General features: G+C 44.2%; 1 protein-coding gene across 3 annotated transcripts in view; it reads left to right on the top strand.

The window, feature by feature from the left end:
- The first annotated feature begins 5,206 nt into the window (after positions 1 to 5,206).
- SLC6A15 (solute carrier family 6 member 15) overlaps positions 5,207 to 17,373 on the top strand; it is a 40,509-nt gene continuing 28,342 nt past the window's right edge. Inside the window, exon 1 of one of the 3 annotated variants that reach the window (XM_082240988.1) lies at positions 5,207 to 5,494. The gene's annotated coding sequence lies outside the window, so the exon portion shown is untranslated. Of the gene's footprint in view, positions 5,495 to 6,075; positions 6,273 to 7,010; positions 7,146 to 17,373 lie in introns of those variants that run through there. The other 2 variants (XM_082240989.1, XM_082240990.1) reach the window with 2 other exon arrangements.

The following is a 17,373-nucleotide window of genomic DNA, read 5'->3' as shown; positions in this document are numbered from 1 at the left end:
CCTGCTTTGTCTAGCTGCTTCATAATCCTTGATTAATAATGCAAGAACAGAAAGGCAATGAATGGGTCCAACCCAAAGATGCTTATATACATCCTCTCCTATCACTGCACACTTGAATCAACTCTCACCATGCCGATGATCTGTTTGGGGAGTGGGGGAAGAAAGGGGTGCACTCATATTCCATCCACTGATCAATAGCACTAGAGATGCCAGTGTCAAATTCTTGTATGCAGTGAAGAAGATTGTATTGCTTCCTGCTGTCCCCTACTTCAGGCAGCTGATTTTGAATGCTGTGCAAGGGCAGCAAATTATTAGTTATTTACAGTGCAATCCTATGCATGTCTACTCAGAGATGAACCCCAGATAAGTGTGTAAGGGGATCCAGCTTTCATTTATTATGAAGATAATAAGAATCTATATGGTAGTTCTAAGGTCAATGTGATCACAGCACATCTGAATTAGTGGTATTCCTGTGCAGTGTCTGGATACAATGTTGTGATTAGTGGAGAAGTTGTGGTCTCTGCATGCAAAATTCTTGTACTGTATCCCTAAGATTACACTGGCCGAGCACTGGATTTTACTACTTTGTACAAGAGGGCAAGGGTGGCTGTCACAGGGGGACCTACATACAGGGCTACCTGGTGAGTAATAAAGCAATACATTTCCCCTTCCTCCAACATTTTCTCTTAATCCTTTCATTGTGTGCCTCCTTGATTACAGCTTTGCGCATTTGTAAAAATTTACCTGGCAAGCCAACCTTCCATTATAAGAAAAAAGAAATCCCACTGTGCTCTAGATGCCTAAGCTCAAGGCAGAACTTAATTAAAGTTCAAACGAGCATGTAAGGTGTTTAAAATGTGTGGCATACTTTAAAAAAAAATGCATAAAGAAAATGTTGCTCATTCATCCCCTCGCATAATTTCTCTTCAGTCAAATGATGTCCCTCCACTTCTAGGTAGTTTCCCCCCAATATGCTCCAAGTAGATTAGCACCGGCACACATAATTACATTTAATTTTTGCACTTATTGTGCAGTTTTCTTTGCATGTGACAATTATGCTTGCTGATTAGGAAATTAATTCATGACTAACTTGCATGTTGTTTCAAATAGTGTTTGCAGCTGCTAAAGAATCTGGCAGGAGGTACATAAAACAAGCTCCTTTATTTTATTTTTTTAAAAAATGCCTATGCTAAACTCCTCACATTTTGTGTCGCTTCAGCTATGTCTTTTTGCTGCTTGCTGAGTTAAATCATGATACAGTAGTTGCCCACTCAACCTGTGCCTCCCATCTGGGTTACTAGGTTACTTTCTCTGCCTGCTGCTACCCCATCTCTGCTGCCTAGTTCCTACACCGACACACCTTTCCTTTAACAACTTTAATAAAGAGTGCTATTTTAAAACTGGCAACATGGGGACCAGACCCTCATATACTTAAAAGAGTTTAGACATAGAGAACACCCATTTAAATCAAGTCCACTGGTTTCAGTTGGTCTCCACACGGAGTAGGATTTAGTTGGCTATCACTCATAGTTTTACAGACGATGGGATTTCTGCAGTCAAGCTACCCATGTGTTAATCTGTTTTGTGGCAGATTATCTCCTGGTGATAGATGGCACCTGTGGAATCTAAAGGAGGCCGAGATTTGCTGGGAGTCTCTTGTTCACTTGGGCAAGACAATCTGGGCTCGCTCCAGTTCATGGGTATAGCCAGGGGTCAGAGAGGGGCTGCTGCTCTCCCAAATCAAGTAAATCAATACAAAATACTTAACTAACTGAGGTTCTGTCCCCCTAACACAAAGCCTGCCCCCCAGATAAATCCTAGCTACGCCCGTGCTCCAGTCTGAGGACGAGCTATGGCATCTTCTCTCTCCTGAAGTTGGTTCCCTGCAGCTGGTTTTCCTGAGTGTGCAATGGAAGGCTGCTGCTGCACAGGTTCCTTTGATTCTTTCTCATGGCTTGTTCTCTCCTTGGATCAGTGTATGTTCACATGGCTTTGGACCTCAGCTTTCCTCTTCTCTTTATTCTGTAATTCTTTTTGCTGTATCCAAACTTGCTCACCCATATCCCACTTAGTTTGGGTAGGTGCCTTAATTTGTGTTCTGCTATAAATTCAACTTATCCGTTGTGTCCCTGTTGGCTGTTGAAAGCTGACTCACGTGGGCACCAAAGTGTTGACCCATCAGTCCCTGTGCTTGACTACAAACTTTGTGAAGGTGCATTCAGGATGGCTAGATATAGCTCAGGTGTGTCCATGATACGCTGGTTCATGGGGTGACTTAGATATGAACCATTCCTTGCTCTCCTGGCTTTCTTCAAATTTTTCTTAGCCATATATTGTTGCACATATGTGAAGATGTTTCTGTGTCAGAGTGTGCTGCATGTTCATTACAGTTTTCTAATTCGTATAACAACAATTGTGTAGTAGATCAAGCTGGAGGAGCGAATCAGAATGAAAAATGTACTCATCCATGAAACTCACTGGACAGTCTAAATACTGTAACACTATAAAGCCTTGTTGGATCAGATCAAAGGCATGTCTAGTTCAGAATCTTGTTTTCACAGTGGCCAGCCAGATGCACATGGGAAGCCTGCAAGTAGGACTTGAGTGCAATAGCACTCTCCCTACTTGTGAATCCCAGCAACTGGTATATAAAGACATACTGTACTGCCTTCAGTGGGGGAGGCAGAACATAGCCGTCATGGATAGTAGCCATTGACAGCCTTATTATTCATGGTTTTGTCTAATTCCATTTCAGAACCATCCAACTTGGTGGTTCTGGGAGAGCATTCCACAATTTAACCATGTGGTGTGTGAAGCAGTATTTCCTTTCATCTTTCAACATTCAGGATGGCCTTGAGTTCTAATAGTATGAGAACTATCGTTATCCCCACAACCATTATTTGAGGAAAACAATGTAAGCCCCTTGCTTTGCCAGGATGCCCCCTCTAACTTAGATTCTAGATTGGCCAAGTCATGTATATAAGTACCAGGAAGCTGGTTTCATCTCTTGCCTGATCAACAGCACAGTATCCTCTACCTGTTGCACTTCAGTTCTGAGTTTGAGTTATGGGTTGTAGAAATAACCTGGACTGAAAATATCCATCCCATATTGGGATTTGGATATGATTGTCATCCAAATCCCAAACCCAGCCCCAACGCTACTAAACAAATCTGCACTGATTTTAAAATACTGATTCACACACACTGAGAGGTATAATAGCAGGGTTATTCAATGGATGATAAGTCCATTTAGCAACCAGTGGGCAAATCCACAGTGTTTTCCATCTGTAAGATTTTCTGAAATACATTCACACATTTGCCTATGACTAATTGATTTACTTGTGCTGGTGAAAAAGGGCCGGTAAATTATTTCAAATAATTTTCAATTAGGAAGCCTTGGGAAATCTAAACAATATTTTTGACCATCACTTTGTTTTGCTACAACAAACCCTCTTCCTTTCATTAAGCCTGCCTTTAAAACCAAGTGTACACTTATAAAGCAGATAAGGTTTGATGATGGCAATTTACCATATCCACATAGAGGGTTGCATTTGGTAGATAAGGTGCCAGGAAATCAACAGATGTTCACACTAATTGAACTGCCTTCCTGCTGGTGCTCTCAGTCGAATCCCATACTAATTATCTCTTTATACATATTCTAAATAGGATCTATTCTTCTGCATGTTAAATAGCTTCAGAACACAATAGGGATTTACAGTCTAGTGTTGCCTGGTTTCTCAGTTTTTGCCTTGCTAAGTGATAAGACTAGTTCTGCCAGAAGGGGATGGGAGGCCACTAGCCTCTAGGTAGGGATGGATCCTCCACAAATCAACCTCTCCAGACCAATGTATTATTGATATTATTCCTATATGCTGTATACTTCCCTGACATATTTGCATGGAAGTGTGGATTACAGTGGTACCTCGGGTTAAGTACTTAATTTGTTCCGGAGGTCCATTCTTAACCTGAAACTGTTCTTAACCTGAAGCACTACTTCAGGTTAGCTAATGGGGCCTCCAGCTGCTGCCGCGCCACTGGAACACGATTTCTGTTCTCATCCTGAAGCAAAGTTCTTAACCCGAGGTACTATTTCTGGGTTAGCAGAGTCTGTAACCTGAAGCGTCTGTAACCCAAGGTACCACTGTATATACTGCTTGGAATGAAGGACAATATGGCAACCTCACCATGTCCTAAAACCAACGGAACTAGTAGTTGAATTTTACATGCCAATACCTTCCACCACCCTTGAGCAGCAGTTCAGATCGGAGGCTACAGAGCAGGCTGAGCAGCACACACAGTGTGTTCTCCAACAGCTCACCACCGCTACCCCAGTCATCTGCTGCCTCAGTCTCCCCAAGGGAAGAGCTGGTCCTGACCTAGCTCAAGGAAAGTTCTCAAAGGTCATAGCTGCACAAGAGCAAATTCATTCATGCATATGCAGCACTTTTCAATGACTCCCTACAAATTTGCTACACTTTCTTGCTACTAATACTTAATCCCTGCTTTGGTTTGTTGTGCTTGGTTTGTTGTGATTTCTCCCCATCAAGAAACAGGCATTCGAGAACTGACCAACGATGACCTGCCATTATCAGATCTATTGTTCCTGAATATTAAGGGATGAAACACATTTCGGTACACACACTCCACTTGGGAGAATCGGGAAACCAAGAAGCGCCAGCAACGGGCCGATGTGCGTAAAAGGGCCTTCCGAGGAAACCCTGAATGTCAACCTTCCGTTTCTCTTCCTCGGCTCCTATCCTCTTTGCGCGCAGGGCTGCCTTCACACACAGACGTCTGTCCAGTCTCTCTCTCTCGTCCAAAGCCTGAGAGCCGGTCTGGGCGCACATGCGCACTGCGAGGGAGCCGCGGCCGCCGCATCTCCTCCACGAGCACATGGCCGGTTTGGAAAGGCGGAATGTGCCGCAACGTCCCGCTGGAAGAACTACCTACGAGGGTGGGTTGCGGCTGAGGGAACCGCGGCCGGAAAGGCGCTGCGCTTTGTTCTGGAACAAAAGCCTCCGGTCTGGGTTGCGCGCTACCAGGGGGGGGGGGTGGGGGCACCTCCGAGCGGCGGCGGCGGCGGAGAGCCTCCCTCCGGCGGGAGAGAAGGCGCGCGCTCCGCGCAGGCTGAGGGAAGAGCGGGAGGGGGAGGAGATGCCCGCCGCGCTCTGGCGTGCTGCTGCTGCTGCAGACTGCGCTGCGCCAAGGGAGGGGCGGCTCATCTCGCCCTGCCTTTCCCGCGCCCGCCCCCTCCCCCCCTCCGAGTCTTTAAACGCCCCTGCATAGGAAGAGCCGCGCACATGTCCGCTCTCCCTCGCGCAGAAATATATATTTAAATAGCTCTATACCATACACACACAAGCGCGCGCACGCGCGTCCGACCGCCTGCCGGCTCAGCCAGTCGCTGATTCCTCTCGCCGACCTCCGCCACATTGCAGGGGCTGCCGCTTGTCGAGTCGCCGAAGCAGGCGGGGCACCCCGGGCGCGGAAGGAGGTAAGGCGAGGCGGGGGTGCAGTCAGGGGAGCCCCCGGCCCTGGGTGAGAGGGGCAAAGGGGAGGGGGGCAGAAATGGCTGGGCTGGAGGAGGAGAGCCTCGTGGTCGGCGAGGAAAAGGCGCGCGCATAGCGCCACAGACAGGTTTCTTTGATGGGAAGGAGGAGGGATCTTTGCTATCCGTGGACTCTCGATCGAGGGAGTATAGAGATGATAATCTTCACCCCCCCCCAAAAAAAAGAAATCTCGTTGGTTTCTGAAGAATGGGCGTGGTGTATATTGAGCTAGAGAGAGTCGTGGTTTGACTCGGTCGATGGCAGCTTCCCCAATGGGTAGTGGCCGGTGCCACGCGCCATCATATGCCGAAGAAGCCCCCGTGTGTCTGTCTGCAAGGCCGGGCTAAGTAAGGCAAGAGGGATGGCGGGATGGATCCCTAACCAGGCAATAGTCTGGACCCATGGTAGGCACTGCCTGTCGCCCTCGCTTCTTCCAGCACCGTCTCGTACAAGGGAGTCTAGGCATGAGATCCCCCCCCCCGTTTCGATCCCTAGTGGCATAGAAAGGCGCAATGATGGCCTCGGCGAACACGCTATGGGGAAGCAGACGCGCAGGCTACGTAGCTGGACCCTGGGACCATCCCCAGCAGACAGAAAGATGAGCAGCGCATCCTGGGCTCCGGGTACCCAGAATGAACTGAGCATCCTTCTTGGGCGAGGCGTGGCGAGGCAGCGGGCTGGAGGCTGGCCAGAGGGAAAGAGAGAAAAAGAAGAGCCATGTAGGTTAGTAGGATTTCGAGGTAGCGCTGCTGTTTGTGTTATGTACCCCTCCCCCAAAGTATATCCATCTGCCCAATACAAATCGAATTCGTTCCGATCTGGCGATCCTGCTATAAGGAAGTAGCAGCATCTCCATATTCTCCCACCCTCTTGGCAGTCTTGCCAAGCGTGGCCCGAAATCCTCGTGCTCGTTTATTTTCCTTTTGTGGGAGGAGGGGAAGGTGTGTGTTTGGATCGCCCGTAGAAGGAATCCGGCATTTTACGCAATGACGCGTGGCGGGCATTTTACTTCCTTTCATTGCCACCGGGTGGGAAAGCGGGCCATTTCAAGCCACCCCCCCCATCGGGCTGAACTTAATGCCTGCTGAACTTGCGCCCCCCCCACCCCCAATCCACACCGCCTGTGGATCTGTGATGGTTAAGGAGAGGGGCACCCCCGCGCTTCGCTCGCTCCGAGGAACGGACTCGTACGCACAGCTATTTGGGTGTCTCCGGAGCTTATTACGAGGAAACGGGTGTGAATTGGGCAGGCGATCCTTGTCGATCCGAGAGGATGAGGCGCGCCTCTCCAAGGACGCCTGCATCGCTTCCCAGAGCTTTCATTTAATAGCAGGTGGAAAGTGGAATGATAACTAGGCACAAAGGGATGTTTTTTTTTGTGTTTTTTTTTGAATCGGGAAGAGGAAGAGGTGTCTTTCCGAGGTGTCTTAAGGGGAAGAGCTCCAGTGGCTGATGCTCTGCTCTCCATGACATGTAACCGGTGACAATTCGCTACAAGGACACGCTCTGCTTTCCTAGTGCGTCCCTAATCCCAGCCTGCTTGGAGTAATTGTGGGCGGGCGCAAGCCTGGCACGGGGTGACGTCACCATGTTTGGGTGGGTATGTTAATGAGGAGCCCTGCTCGCTGTCTACACAGCTTGCTTTTTCCTTTTTTGCGGTATTGTGAACCTCACCCCTTTTATAGTTCCCAAATAAAGGGAATATATTTTCTTTCTTTCTGCAATTACCATGTTGCTATAGACCCCGTTTCTTTACAGTGATGCCTGTTGTCTACATAGGGGTATTCCGAAACAGGCTTGTGTTGCTATTGTTTGGCATCACTTGTAAGCCTTCAGAACGACCCGGTATGTATTTGCTATGAGCTGTGCTAGTTAAGACAGTGCCTGTCTAGGAATTTTATATATATAATTTTTATATATTTATTATTGAAGGAAATTTACAATACAAGAACACACACATATGCATTATCTTATCTTAGAATGCAATTATATAAATCAATTTAATATATAATCACACAATATATATTATTTCTCACTTTCTCTTTCTCTCTGTGCATACATATTTGCCACCAATACGATGAGAAAGACTTGACTCCTAACTGCAGTCCTGTGAATGTTAGAAGTTCCATTGTGTTCAATGAACCTTACTTCCTAGTAAATACATTTACCTGTGAGTCTCATTAAGGTCAGCTGGACTTACTGTTGAGTGGAGGTGTGCAGGACTGTGTTGCTAGTTGTTTCTTCATTTGCACAAGGAAAGGGGCAATTTCTGCTCAGCAGCTGCACTATATCATACACCATTCCGAAGGGCTCCTCAGTCTGCAGGAGCAGATTTTCAGGGAACACGGGTTGCTCCAGGGGGATGTGGGCAATGAGAAAGCCTCATTCTGTGGTGGTGAACTGTGTACCATTCACAGAAGGGAGGCTACAATTGAAGCTGTTATAAACAGACCCACCTCTCACTGATAAGCTGAGAAGATGTAAAATGGTTCAGTTTATTAAAGAGTTTTGATTTTCCTGGGCAACATTAATGTCTTGTTCTTAAGTTATTGCATTCAATGGCAGTCAGTGAGGGACAAATGAGCCATTTTAGATAGTATTTAGCATTGATAAATACTTATCATAGTGGGTATATTTAGATGGGGTTATAAGATGTATATGTTAAAGAAAATTGACTTGAAAATAAGAAGGTACTTGCTATGTCCATCTGAAGACACGGCATTTAAATTTTGCCTCTCTTGTGATGTGTTTAAAGTAGAAAATTGATGACATAAGTCTAAGATATTTCATCAGATCTTACGCCATGCTGTGACAATGCACTAAGATTTGTTGGGGATTTCCCTTACTCTGTAATGGAAGGAAATTGAAAGAGAAAGATTTTACTTCCTATGAAAAAGCAGATTATTCTGCAAACATAGCATGAAATTGCATCAGCAGTTTGCTTTCATCAGCTTATATACTTCTTTTGCAGATCTGTTCACTAGAATTATAGCATCAATATTCTTGGGATCAGCAAGAATATATGGTTACTAATTGTTAAGCGTGATCCTGCCAAAATCTGTCACTTTGCTCTTCCCTTGTAATTACAGGTAATTCACATAATAGTTCTCAGGCACTATTATTATCTGGAATACCGGGAAGCGTGTTTTTTTTTTTAAATACACACCCACATTCCTTTGAGCCTGAACAGTTGCAAATTCAGGAAGCAATTTCAACTGATTTTAACCTGGGAGACAAAACTGCAAGCTACTGTATGCATGAACTAGTGAGCAACTGATGCAACATCACATCTCCTCTCCACCCCAAAATTATCTGTCTTCTTTTCTTATACAGAATCTAAACTGTTCCTTTCAGATTTCCTTTCCCCCAAACTTTTAAAAGTTAGAAACATACCAAGAAAGATGAATATGGCCTGGTATAAGTAGTGATTTGAATTGGACCCTTCTACAATGCTTTTGAAAATGTTAGTTTCATTAAAATACAGTGGCTCAATAATTCCCTCTCCCCCTGCAAAAAGGAAGAGAAGAACAGAAGCTAACAGGATCTAGGGGAGACTTGACACTTGTGATAGGTCTGTTCTCCATCCTATTGGATCACTGAACCACTGCCTCTCTGGCAGAAGCCAAGTCACCTGAGCTGATTCTTCTCTAACTCCATCATCAAATTGATATGATGGAGTATCTCAAATTACTATCATGCGCCTCCAGGCACCTTTCTCAGCAGGCTGAGAACAGGGGCAGGGAACCATTTTCAACCTGAGGGCTGTGTACCTATTGGGCATGGGTGGGACAAACCATGACAGTGGAAGGTTCAGATGCAGAAAATGGGTGGGGACATCGGTTAAATGTGGGCAGGACCAGAAGCAAAAAGTGGGTGGAGCAACAGATATAACTCTTAACTATGAGTTGTAAGCTACATTCCAGCCATGCAGAAGTCATACATATCTACACACACCACCACCACCACCACTACCCATCTCTCCACCCATCCAAGCAAGAAGCATTATCCTAGTTCAAGGAGGCAGCCCAGCCAGGCCAAAGCTGTTGAGTGTTGACCAGTGCCTTGAAGGGGCGTGACTTAGGAAGGGTTTGGAGGGCCAGAGAGAGAGAGGCATTTGACCTCTGAGCCTTGGACTCCCTTCCTCTTCTCTGGAGTGTAGGCATATGAATATCAACATTTTTAAAAGAACTGAAAATGGGCACTTTTAATCAGGCAAATAGGTTTTTTTAGCCTGTAAAAATACATATTTCACAATAAAGCAATGCTGTGATAATAGTTTTATTCTTATGCTCAAATAATGTCAGTTATGGGTTGTTGTTTTTTAAGTTTAGTTATTACCTGTCTCCTTTATCATTGATTGCCTCTTTCTTTTGTTTCGTTCTCTGATGCTTGGATTCTAATTGTCATGGGAACTGTGTTTTGTCCACATTTTGATTAGGTCTTCTTTGCTTTGTTGGAGGTGTACTTCCCACCCCAATTTTATAATTCCTGAATGCTTTCCCCTGAAACAGCAGGTATAGCAACAGTATGCTTGGGGGAGAGGCACAACATGCTTCTTAATTTAATATATTTTGCAGCAGTGTCTCTATGCTTCAGTTTTAGAATTTGGCATTTTGTGCACTACTCACATGAACTTCTTTGCTGCAGACTTGATATCTTGACTCAGATTTAAAGCTGGCCTCTGACTCCACCCTATGCCTTCCCACCTCTCACATGCAGCAAAAATGGGCATAGAGTGGCTTGCTTGCACTCTGATTGGCTCTCCCAAGTTCTTCTGTATTGGCCTTTGAGTTGCCAGTGTATTCCAGGATATGGGGCAAGACCAACTTGTGGAGGGAGGGGAGTTATGTACATCTCGGACCACTCCATAATCTGTAGACTAGGAGGAAAGGGGTATTGGTGCAATATATTAGCATCTCTATAGTAGATGAAAACATGCAGACTCCCTCTTTTCCACCTGACCTCCAAGATAACATCTATAAATAATGTACAGTCATACCTTGGTTTTCAAATGCCTTGTGAGTTGAATGTTTTGGCTCCCGAATGCCACAAACCCGGAAGTGACTGTTCCAGTTTGCGAACTATTTTTGGAAGCTGAACGTCTGATGGTGCTTCCGCGGCTTCTGGTTGGCTGCAGGAGCTTCTGCTTTGGTTTTCAAACATTTTGGAATTTGAACGGACTTCTGGAACAGATTGCATTCAACTTCCAAAGTACGGCTGTATCAAAGAAGAAATCTTCAGCAAGGCACCCTTTAGCACCAGGGTACAAAAGCTTGATTGCCTGAGGGAATTGGGGAGCTATTTAGCTGCTGCCATCCCAAACTCTTTTCTGTCCACTTCCTATTCTAAGATAGTTATTCAAGAAGGCAGTTAGCATCGCATCTAGTTCCCATCACATCTAGCGTTCAAGAATCAAGACAGGGCAAAGGAGAAAAGCGGCCCTGCTCAGAACTAGGAAAGATGTGATGGAAACTAGAACAGCAGCTTTATTTCTATCTATCTCCCCAGTTATCATGGCCTTTGGAGGAGACAGAGTTAGAGCTCCCTGAGAAAAGGCACTGGATGGGACACAAATGATGGGCAGGGGACCCATGTTCTGAAAGGCACTTTGCTGCTGGGGAATTCAGGATGATGGGTGTGGATGTTGGGATGGAATTTCCTTATTATTTTATATGTGCTTTTAAAAATGCCTTCACAGAATTGGCTGCATTTGCTTTACTCTGCATGGATTGTGGGTATGGAGACCCTTCTTGGCTGCTGTGCTGCTGTCATGCTTTTGAAAGGAGGTGGGGCCAGTTTAGACTGGGCTGAGGCAATAGCTGCTAACGGTGCTGGCAGCAGTTTCATGGAGCTGTTGTTGGCTGTGGTATCCATGTTCTTCACTGTCCTTCAGGGGAAAAAAAACTAGTTCAGAAGAACCTCAAGCTGCATTCAAAGCTAAATTACAGAACCAAAACCCGTGATGCTGAAATCGACATATGTGTGCCTTTTTGCATGCAAATGTTGTGGGCATCTGTCAGAACTGTTACATTCACCCAGCTCCGTGCCAGAGGCAGTTTTGAAACTAGAATTACTACACTTACTGAAATTATTAACTATGTGATAGCCACCTACGTACTCATAGAAGTGTTCACAAAGCATGTAAGAAGAAAACAAAACAGTATGAGACTACTTTTCTCCCTCACCGTTCAAGAAAAGGTTTCTTTCTTCGTTTCTCCTAGAACTGAAACTGACATAGATTAGAAGCTGTGTATGGGATTAGTCACTAGGGGGGCTGGCAACCTTTTTGGGGTCTGTGGTACATTTGCAAACCAGCAAATCTCTCATGTGCAGCATGCACACACCACACACATGCATGTGCAGATACCACCACACTCACTCTCCCCACACACCATAAATTAAGCTTGGAAAATGTGTTTTCACTTTTTTTTAAGCATCATGGGGCTGAACTTTCTGGAGGTGCTGCAGCAGTTAACCTTCTCTTCCCAAGTGTAATCTTCAGGAAGTTTGCCCCACACTGCAACAAATAGGCTCACTGGAAAGCTTTCTGTTGGGATGAATAGAAGGCTTTTCCAAGTCTCATTAAAGCAAGGGAGGGGTGATTTGGTCACAGCTGGGGACATAAGGGCTCCCTGTCCCCTCCCATGCCACAATTGGGTCTGAAGACTTCTTTCAATCCTCATTTCAGCAGGTGGTGGGCTGGGAGCAGGATCCTGCAGGCACTAGGGCAAGCTGATGTGAAAGCTGATGCAAGAGAGTCACCAAGTTTCTTCACAGTTGTGAGGCAGCTATGACAGGTCTCTTAGGAGAGGAATCAGTAGCATGAGCAATGGGGATTATTCTTAGCCAAGGTTGTCTCACTTCCCCTTGCGTTAGACCAAAAGAAAACCCCCCATTTGTCCTGGACCTAAAGAATTATGCCCACACATTGAGAGAAACATGGGAAGCACCAGATCCAGCAATTTCATCCAAGTGCTGGATGAAGTGAATGAGTGCTGATGACAGAAGGAACTCTGCTCTTCCAAACTGGAATGATGGGCATGGAATTTGTATGCTTGCTGTCTCATTCCCAAGGAAAACACTTGTAAGTGGCGATCCTGCAGCCTCTTAAGAAACCAGCTTGACTTGCTTCCTGTCTTGACAGTTTCATGGGTCTGAGTGTCCTAACCTGGTTCTGACGAGGGTCCATGATCCATGATGGAATAACCCTGGTGGTTTCAGCACCACAGAGAGCTCTGAGTGAGCAACTTGCTCTGGCAATGGCTGGAGCCAGAGTGAGGTCTTGAGCCTGTTTCCCAGTTTATTGCCCAAAGGTTTGCTGTCCTTGCAGAAACACTGGAGCTTCTTAAAGGGTCAAATGTTTGACCTGGAGAAGTGTGCTGCTTTTGTGCTCTGTGGCCTGCTACCTGCACCACTACCTGCACAACTGTCAAGTGCAGGCATTTGGTTTCTCAGGCTAAGAGAAGGATGTTTGGTGACTTCGATTCAGTGGGCTCTGGTTCAGTAGGCTGAGGTTCAATGTCAGGAGCTTGGGCTAGCTCTTCAGCCAGTAGGACTGCAGCCATAGACTTGGCTGGCTCTTTCTCCTCTGAGTGAGGACAAAACCATGATACCTAAAGGCTTGACAGGGTTGATGGAGACCATTGTTGCTCAAGCTGCAAATGCAATGGCTGGTATTCCTCAAAACATACCAAACCCCTGTTTGCTTTTGAGAGGTCTGAGACTGGGGCCAGGATCTGGCTGAGTAGGATCCCTCACATAAGCCTCCAGTGATGCAATTCTGTTATATATGGAAACATCAAAATTCTGTGTGGAGCAGAAATGAACAGCTGCAGTTTAAACAAATAATTAGTGCGCTCACACACTATGGTTTTCGTTTTCTGATTAAAAGTTTTGATACTTTGATTTGTTTTTGCCATAAAAGTATTGGGATAAAATTACTATTAGTAGGAGCAGGTTTCTTTTCTTTTCTTTTCTTTTCTTTTCTTTTCTTTTCTTTTCAAGGCAAATGCACTGGCAGTTATGTCGCTCCCTGGAGGTCTTTCATGTGACTAAACTATTTATGGTTATTAATGCAGAGTGTTTTGACTTTGCCTACTGCATTTTCCATTTTAATCTCTTTTAAAGTACGAGAACATAAACTGTTCCTTTAAAAGAGTAGAACAGTTGATTCTGTACATTTTTTTAAAAAAAAACTTGAGTATTAATGTGTGTGAAAGTTACTAGGAAATTGGCTACATGTGAGACTATTAAAATGACTGTCAACTGAAGCACATCAGCCTTCCATTGATGATAGCAGGCTATTTTTTTAAAAAACGGGTCTATTTAATATATTTTGATCTTTCCTCCCACCTAACAAAATTTGTTATACTTTATTAAAAATTTCATATGATCTTTGTAAGGTCTTGACACACTTGTAAGGTGATTGTGGGGGAAGAAGAAATTCTTCTGAATTATCATGGCAGTAAAGTAGGAAACTCGATTCAAAACCATTTCACATTCATCAATACTTCTTAATATCTGGTTCAGTTACTAACTTTTAAAAGTGTCTGAGAACACATGAAACAATAAATGAGATGGTTCAGACATGTTTCATGAAGATGAACGTCATGATGTGTCCAGGTTCTTGATAGAAATATTTTCAGAAAATTCCCATTTCTTAAAAATGTATTGCTTAATAAAAATTATATTTACAAATGAGCAAAACAAACAGGGTTTTCAAATAATTCCATTCACATTCACACGAGGCAGGTAATTTAAACAAGCAGGCCAATTAAATTAAAACAAAATAACATATTCAGACATGCTAAACCACATTTAAACTAATTCAGGATGTTTCCAAAGTTTTCCAGAAAATTCATGTTGGAAGGGTTGATGGTTTAGTTTAATTGTATTTATGATAACAGTTTTGATGCACTAATATAAAGGCGTTAATTTTGCTTCAAAATAGAAGCATGTCAGAGTGAGGTTATATAAGAAATAGACTTTTATCTGGATCTGGATCATTTGCCATCTTTCATTAGTGAAAGTTCACATCACATGCAGCTTGAGTCTTCATCTGTTTCTAGCAGGTTGGGGGACAATATGTTTTGGAGCGTAGCCTTGGAGACAGTATGATACGACTATATCAGGTTTCCATAGCAGATTTTAGATAGTAGTGTAAATGGAAATTTTAATACAATGAAGAAAAGGTCTACAACATTCTGTGCTTCAGAAAAAGAATATTCTAGACCAGTCGCACTCCAGAACTGCATTAAAGTTTGTTTGAGGTATCTGCATACAAACATAATTCAGAAGACAAACTGAAAGTTTGGAGCTGACATAAGTGGACTATGTATTATTCCTTAATAGTGTGAACATATCCAGAAGAAATACTCATTTCCTAGGTAATAATTTCTCCTAAATCCTCTAGTGCTGGTAGAACACAGTTCTACATTGGTGGAAATACTGACAGCCAGTGAAGTGTAGTGGCTAAAGTGTTGGCCAAGGACCAGGGAGACTGAGATTCAAACTTCACTCAACCACAAAGGGTGACCTTGGGCCAGTCATTGGCAGGAGGCTATCTCCTGCATAGCCTCTATGCTGGAGGAACAACATTGGTATTGGCGGGGGGGGGGCGGGGGCGGGGGGAAGGACTTGGCAGATTCCTGTATTTCTGCAGGACATTATTTCAACCACCAATGATGGCTAAAATTTTCACTCTCTATGGAGTTAATGGATAGCCCAAGATGACAGTCACAACAGAAGATAAGATTCTGACTAACACTGCAGCCAGTTCCTGTTCACCCCTAGGACAATATAAGACACCCCCCCCCCCGAAAACAAAGATCTCATATACAGTGGTACCTCGGGTTAAGAACTTAATTCGTTCTGGAGGTCTGTTCTTAACCTGAAACACCACTTTAGCTAATGGGGTCTCCTGCTGCCGCTGCGCTGCTGCTGCACGATTTCTGTTCTCATCCTCAAGCAAAGTTCTTAACCTGAGGTAATATTTCTGGGTTAGCGGAGTCTGTAACCTGAAGCGTATGTAACCCGAGGTACCACTGTAACAGGCTGTGAGTGTTCCACTCTTCTTCTGATTGTTAGCAGGTAGGGAATATCTATACTGCAGAACTCAGCTCAGCTGCCTCTGTGATGTGGCACACCCACAGAGAAGATGTCAGATTGTGGGTTCACCACCACAGAGTGCAAAATGCTGTTGGCTAGACTGTTGAAGCAGACAAATGCATGGCTTGTAACTTCTCAAAGTCATGCATTCAGTCTCATGGGCTCAAGCCTGTGGAATTCATTCCCAGCTGAGGTTAGTCATATACCTTCCTGCTAAATTTCAGGTGCATGACCAAGACATTCTTGCTCCAGCAGGCATATACAAGTAGTTTTCAGTCTTATAATAAATAGTTATTATTTTATTGTCCCATTTCCTAGGTAAGATCCTCCCTCTATTGTGTGGGCAGGTAATCCCTCCCCTACCTGGCCTGGTCTCCTTGGCAACGCTTCGCCAGGTGGGATTGGACAACTGACTGAGGTAGGCGGAGACCTCCGGGTATCCCAGCTGAGGGAAGGCAAAGCCAAGCCTATGCTGTTGGAGCCGCTCCAGATCTAGGGGCTGCACGCGTCCACGCAAAGGGCGCCCCCCATTTTAAGCGGGGAGCGGTCATTGTCCCATTTCCTGTGGATCGTTTTTATGTACATTGCTTAGAAATGCAAATGATTAAGCAGGATACACATGTCTTAAATAAATAAACAAACAAACAACCATGTTGTAATAAGTAGCATATTTTATTGAAGCAGGAAAAGCTACCCAAGGATGTCTGCTCCATTAAAATATAGAGCTAGATCTCGGAATAGGGATATTCAAGTGGGAGGGGGCCTGATTCTCACTGCCCAGTGTCATTGGGGTAGAAAGGAGGTTTAGCTTCCATGCTAACAATATCCTTTACTTTCTTCCATAGCTGAATGATTGCCATTTCCTTTTACAGGGAAAAAGTAAAGAGCTCCAACTGGAGATACTGCAGTGATAAAAACAAACAAATAAGCCCACCCATGGGCAGGACACACTTTAAAAAAACATATCACCAGTATCAAATAGCAGGTTTCTATAGAAACACAGAACACTGCCTTATTCTGAGTCAAACCATTGGCCTATCTAGTTTAGTATTGTTTACACTGACTGGCAGCAGCTCTCCAAAGTTTTCCCCCAAGTCCTACATGGAGATGATGTGAACTGAACCTGGGACCTGTTGCAATCAAAGCAGGTGCTTTACCAGTGATCTACAGCTTCTCCCCTAAAATATTAGCATACCAATTGACATTAAATAATTTATATTAAAATGGTACTTTCTGTGCTTTTATTTATTTATTTATTTATTTTCATGATTCTTTTACACTTGTGTTGTTATTTAATTACTCCTTGTGCAATGTGTGTTTTTACAATCCTGAGTCATTGGAGAAGGTAGTGTTCGGTTTTCACTTTCTTTTGAAAAGATGGGTAAATTGACCAAGAAAACTATATTGCTGTTCCTATAGCAAGGCATGCTAATTCTGTTTTGGCAGCAGAGAGCAAATCAGCTCTGCTCCAAATGCGGGCAGCTGGGATTAGCATGCCTTTGACTTGCCTGTGTGAGAGAGAAAAAGTTGATCCCCTGTATAAGCTATCTATTAATATTTATTTAAATAAGCTACTTCTGTTTCCTTGCCATGTATTAAATTGCAAAATATCTGTGCTCCTCTAATATTTCATCATGCACATGACATGCCTTTACCTCCCATCTCAGAACAGACATTTTAAAAAGAAAAGGTATGCATATTCAGCTTGGGGAGGGGG

Source organism: Podarcis vaucheri (genome assembly GCF_965113315.1).
Source record: "Podarcis vaucheri genome assembly, chromosome: 10".
Taxonomy (NCBI): domain Eukaryota; kingdom Metazoa; phylum Chordata; class Lepidosauria; order Squamata; family Lacertidae; genus Podarcis; species Podarcis vaucheri.
This window is presented reverse-complemented; position numbering and strand designations above follow the sequence as displayed.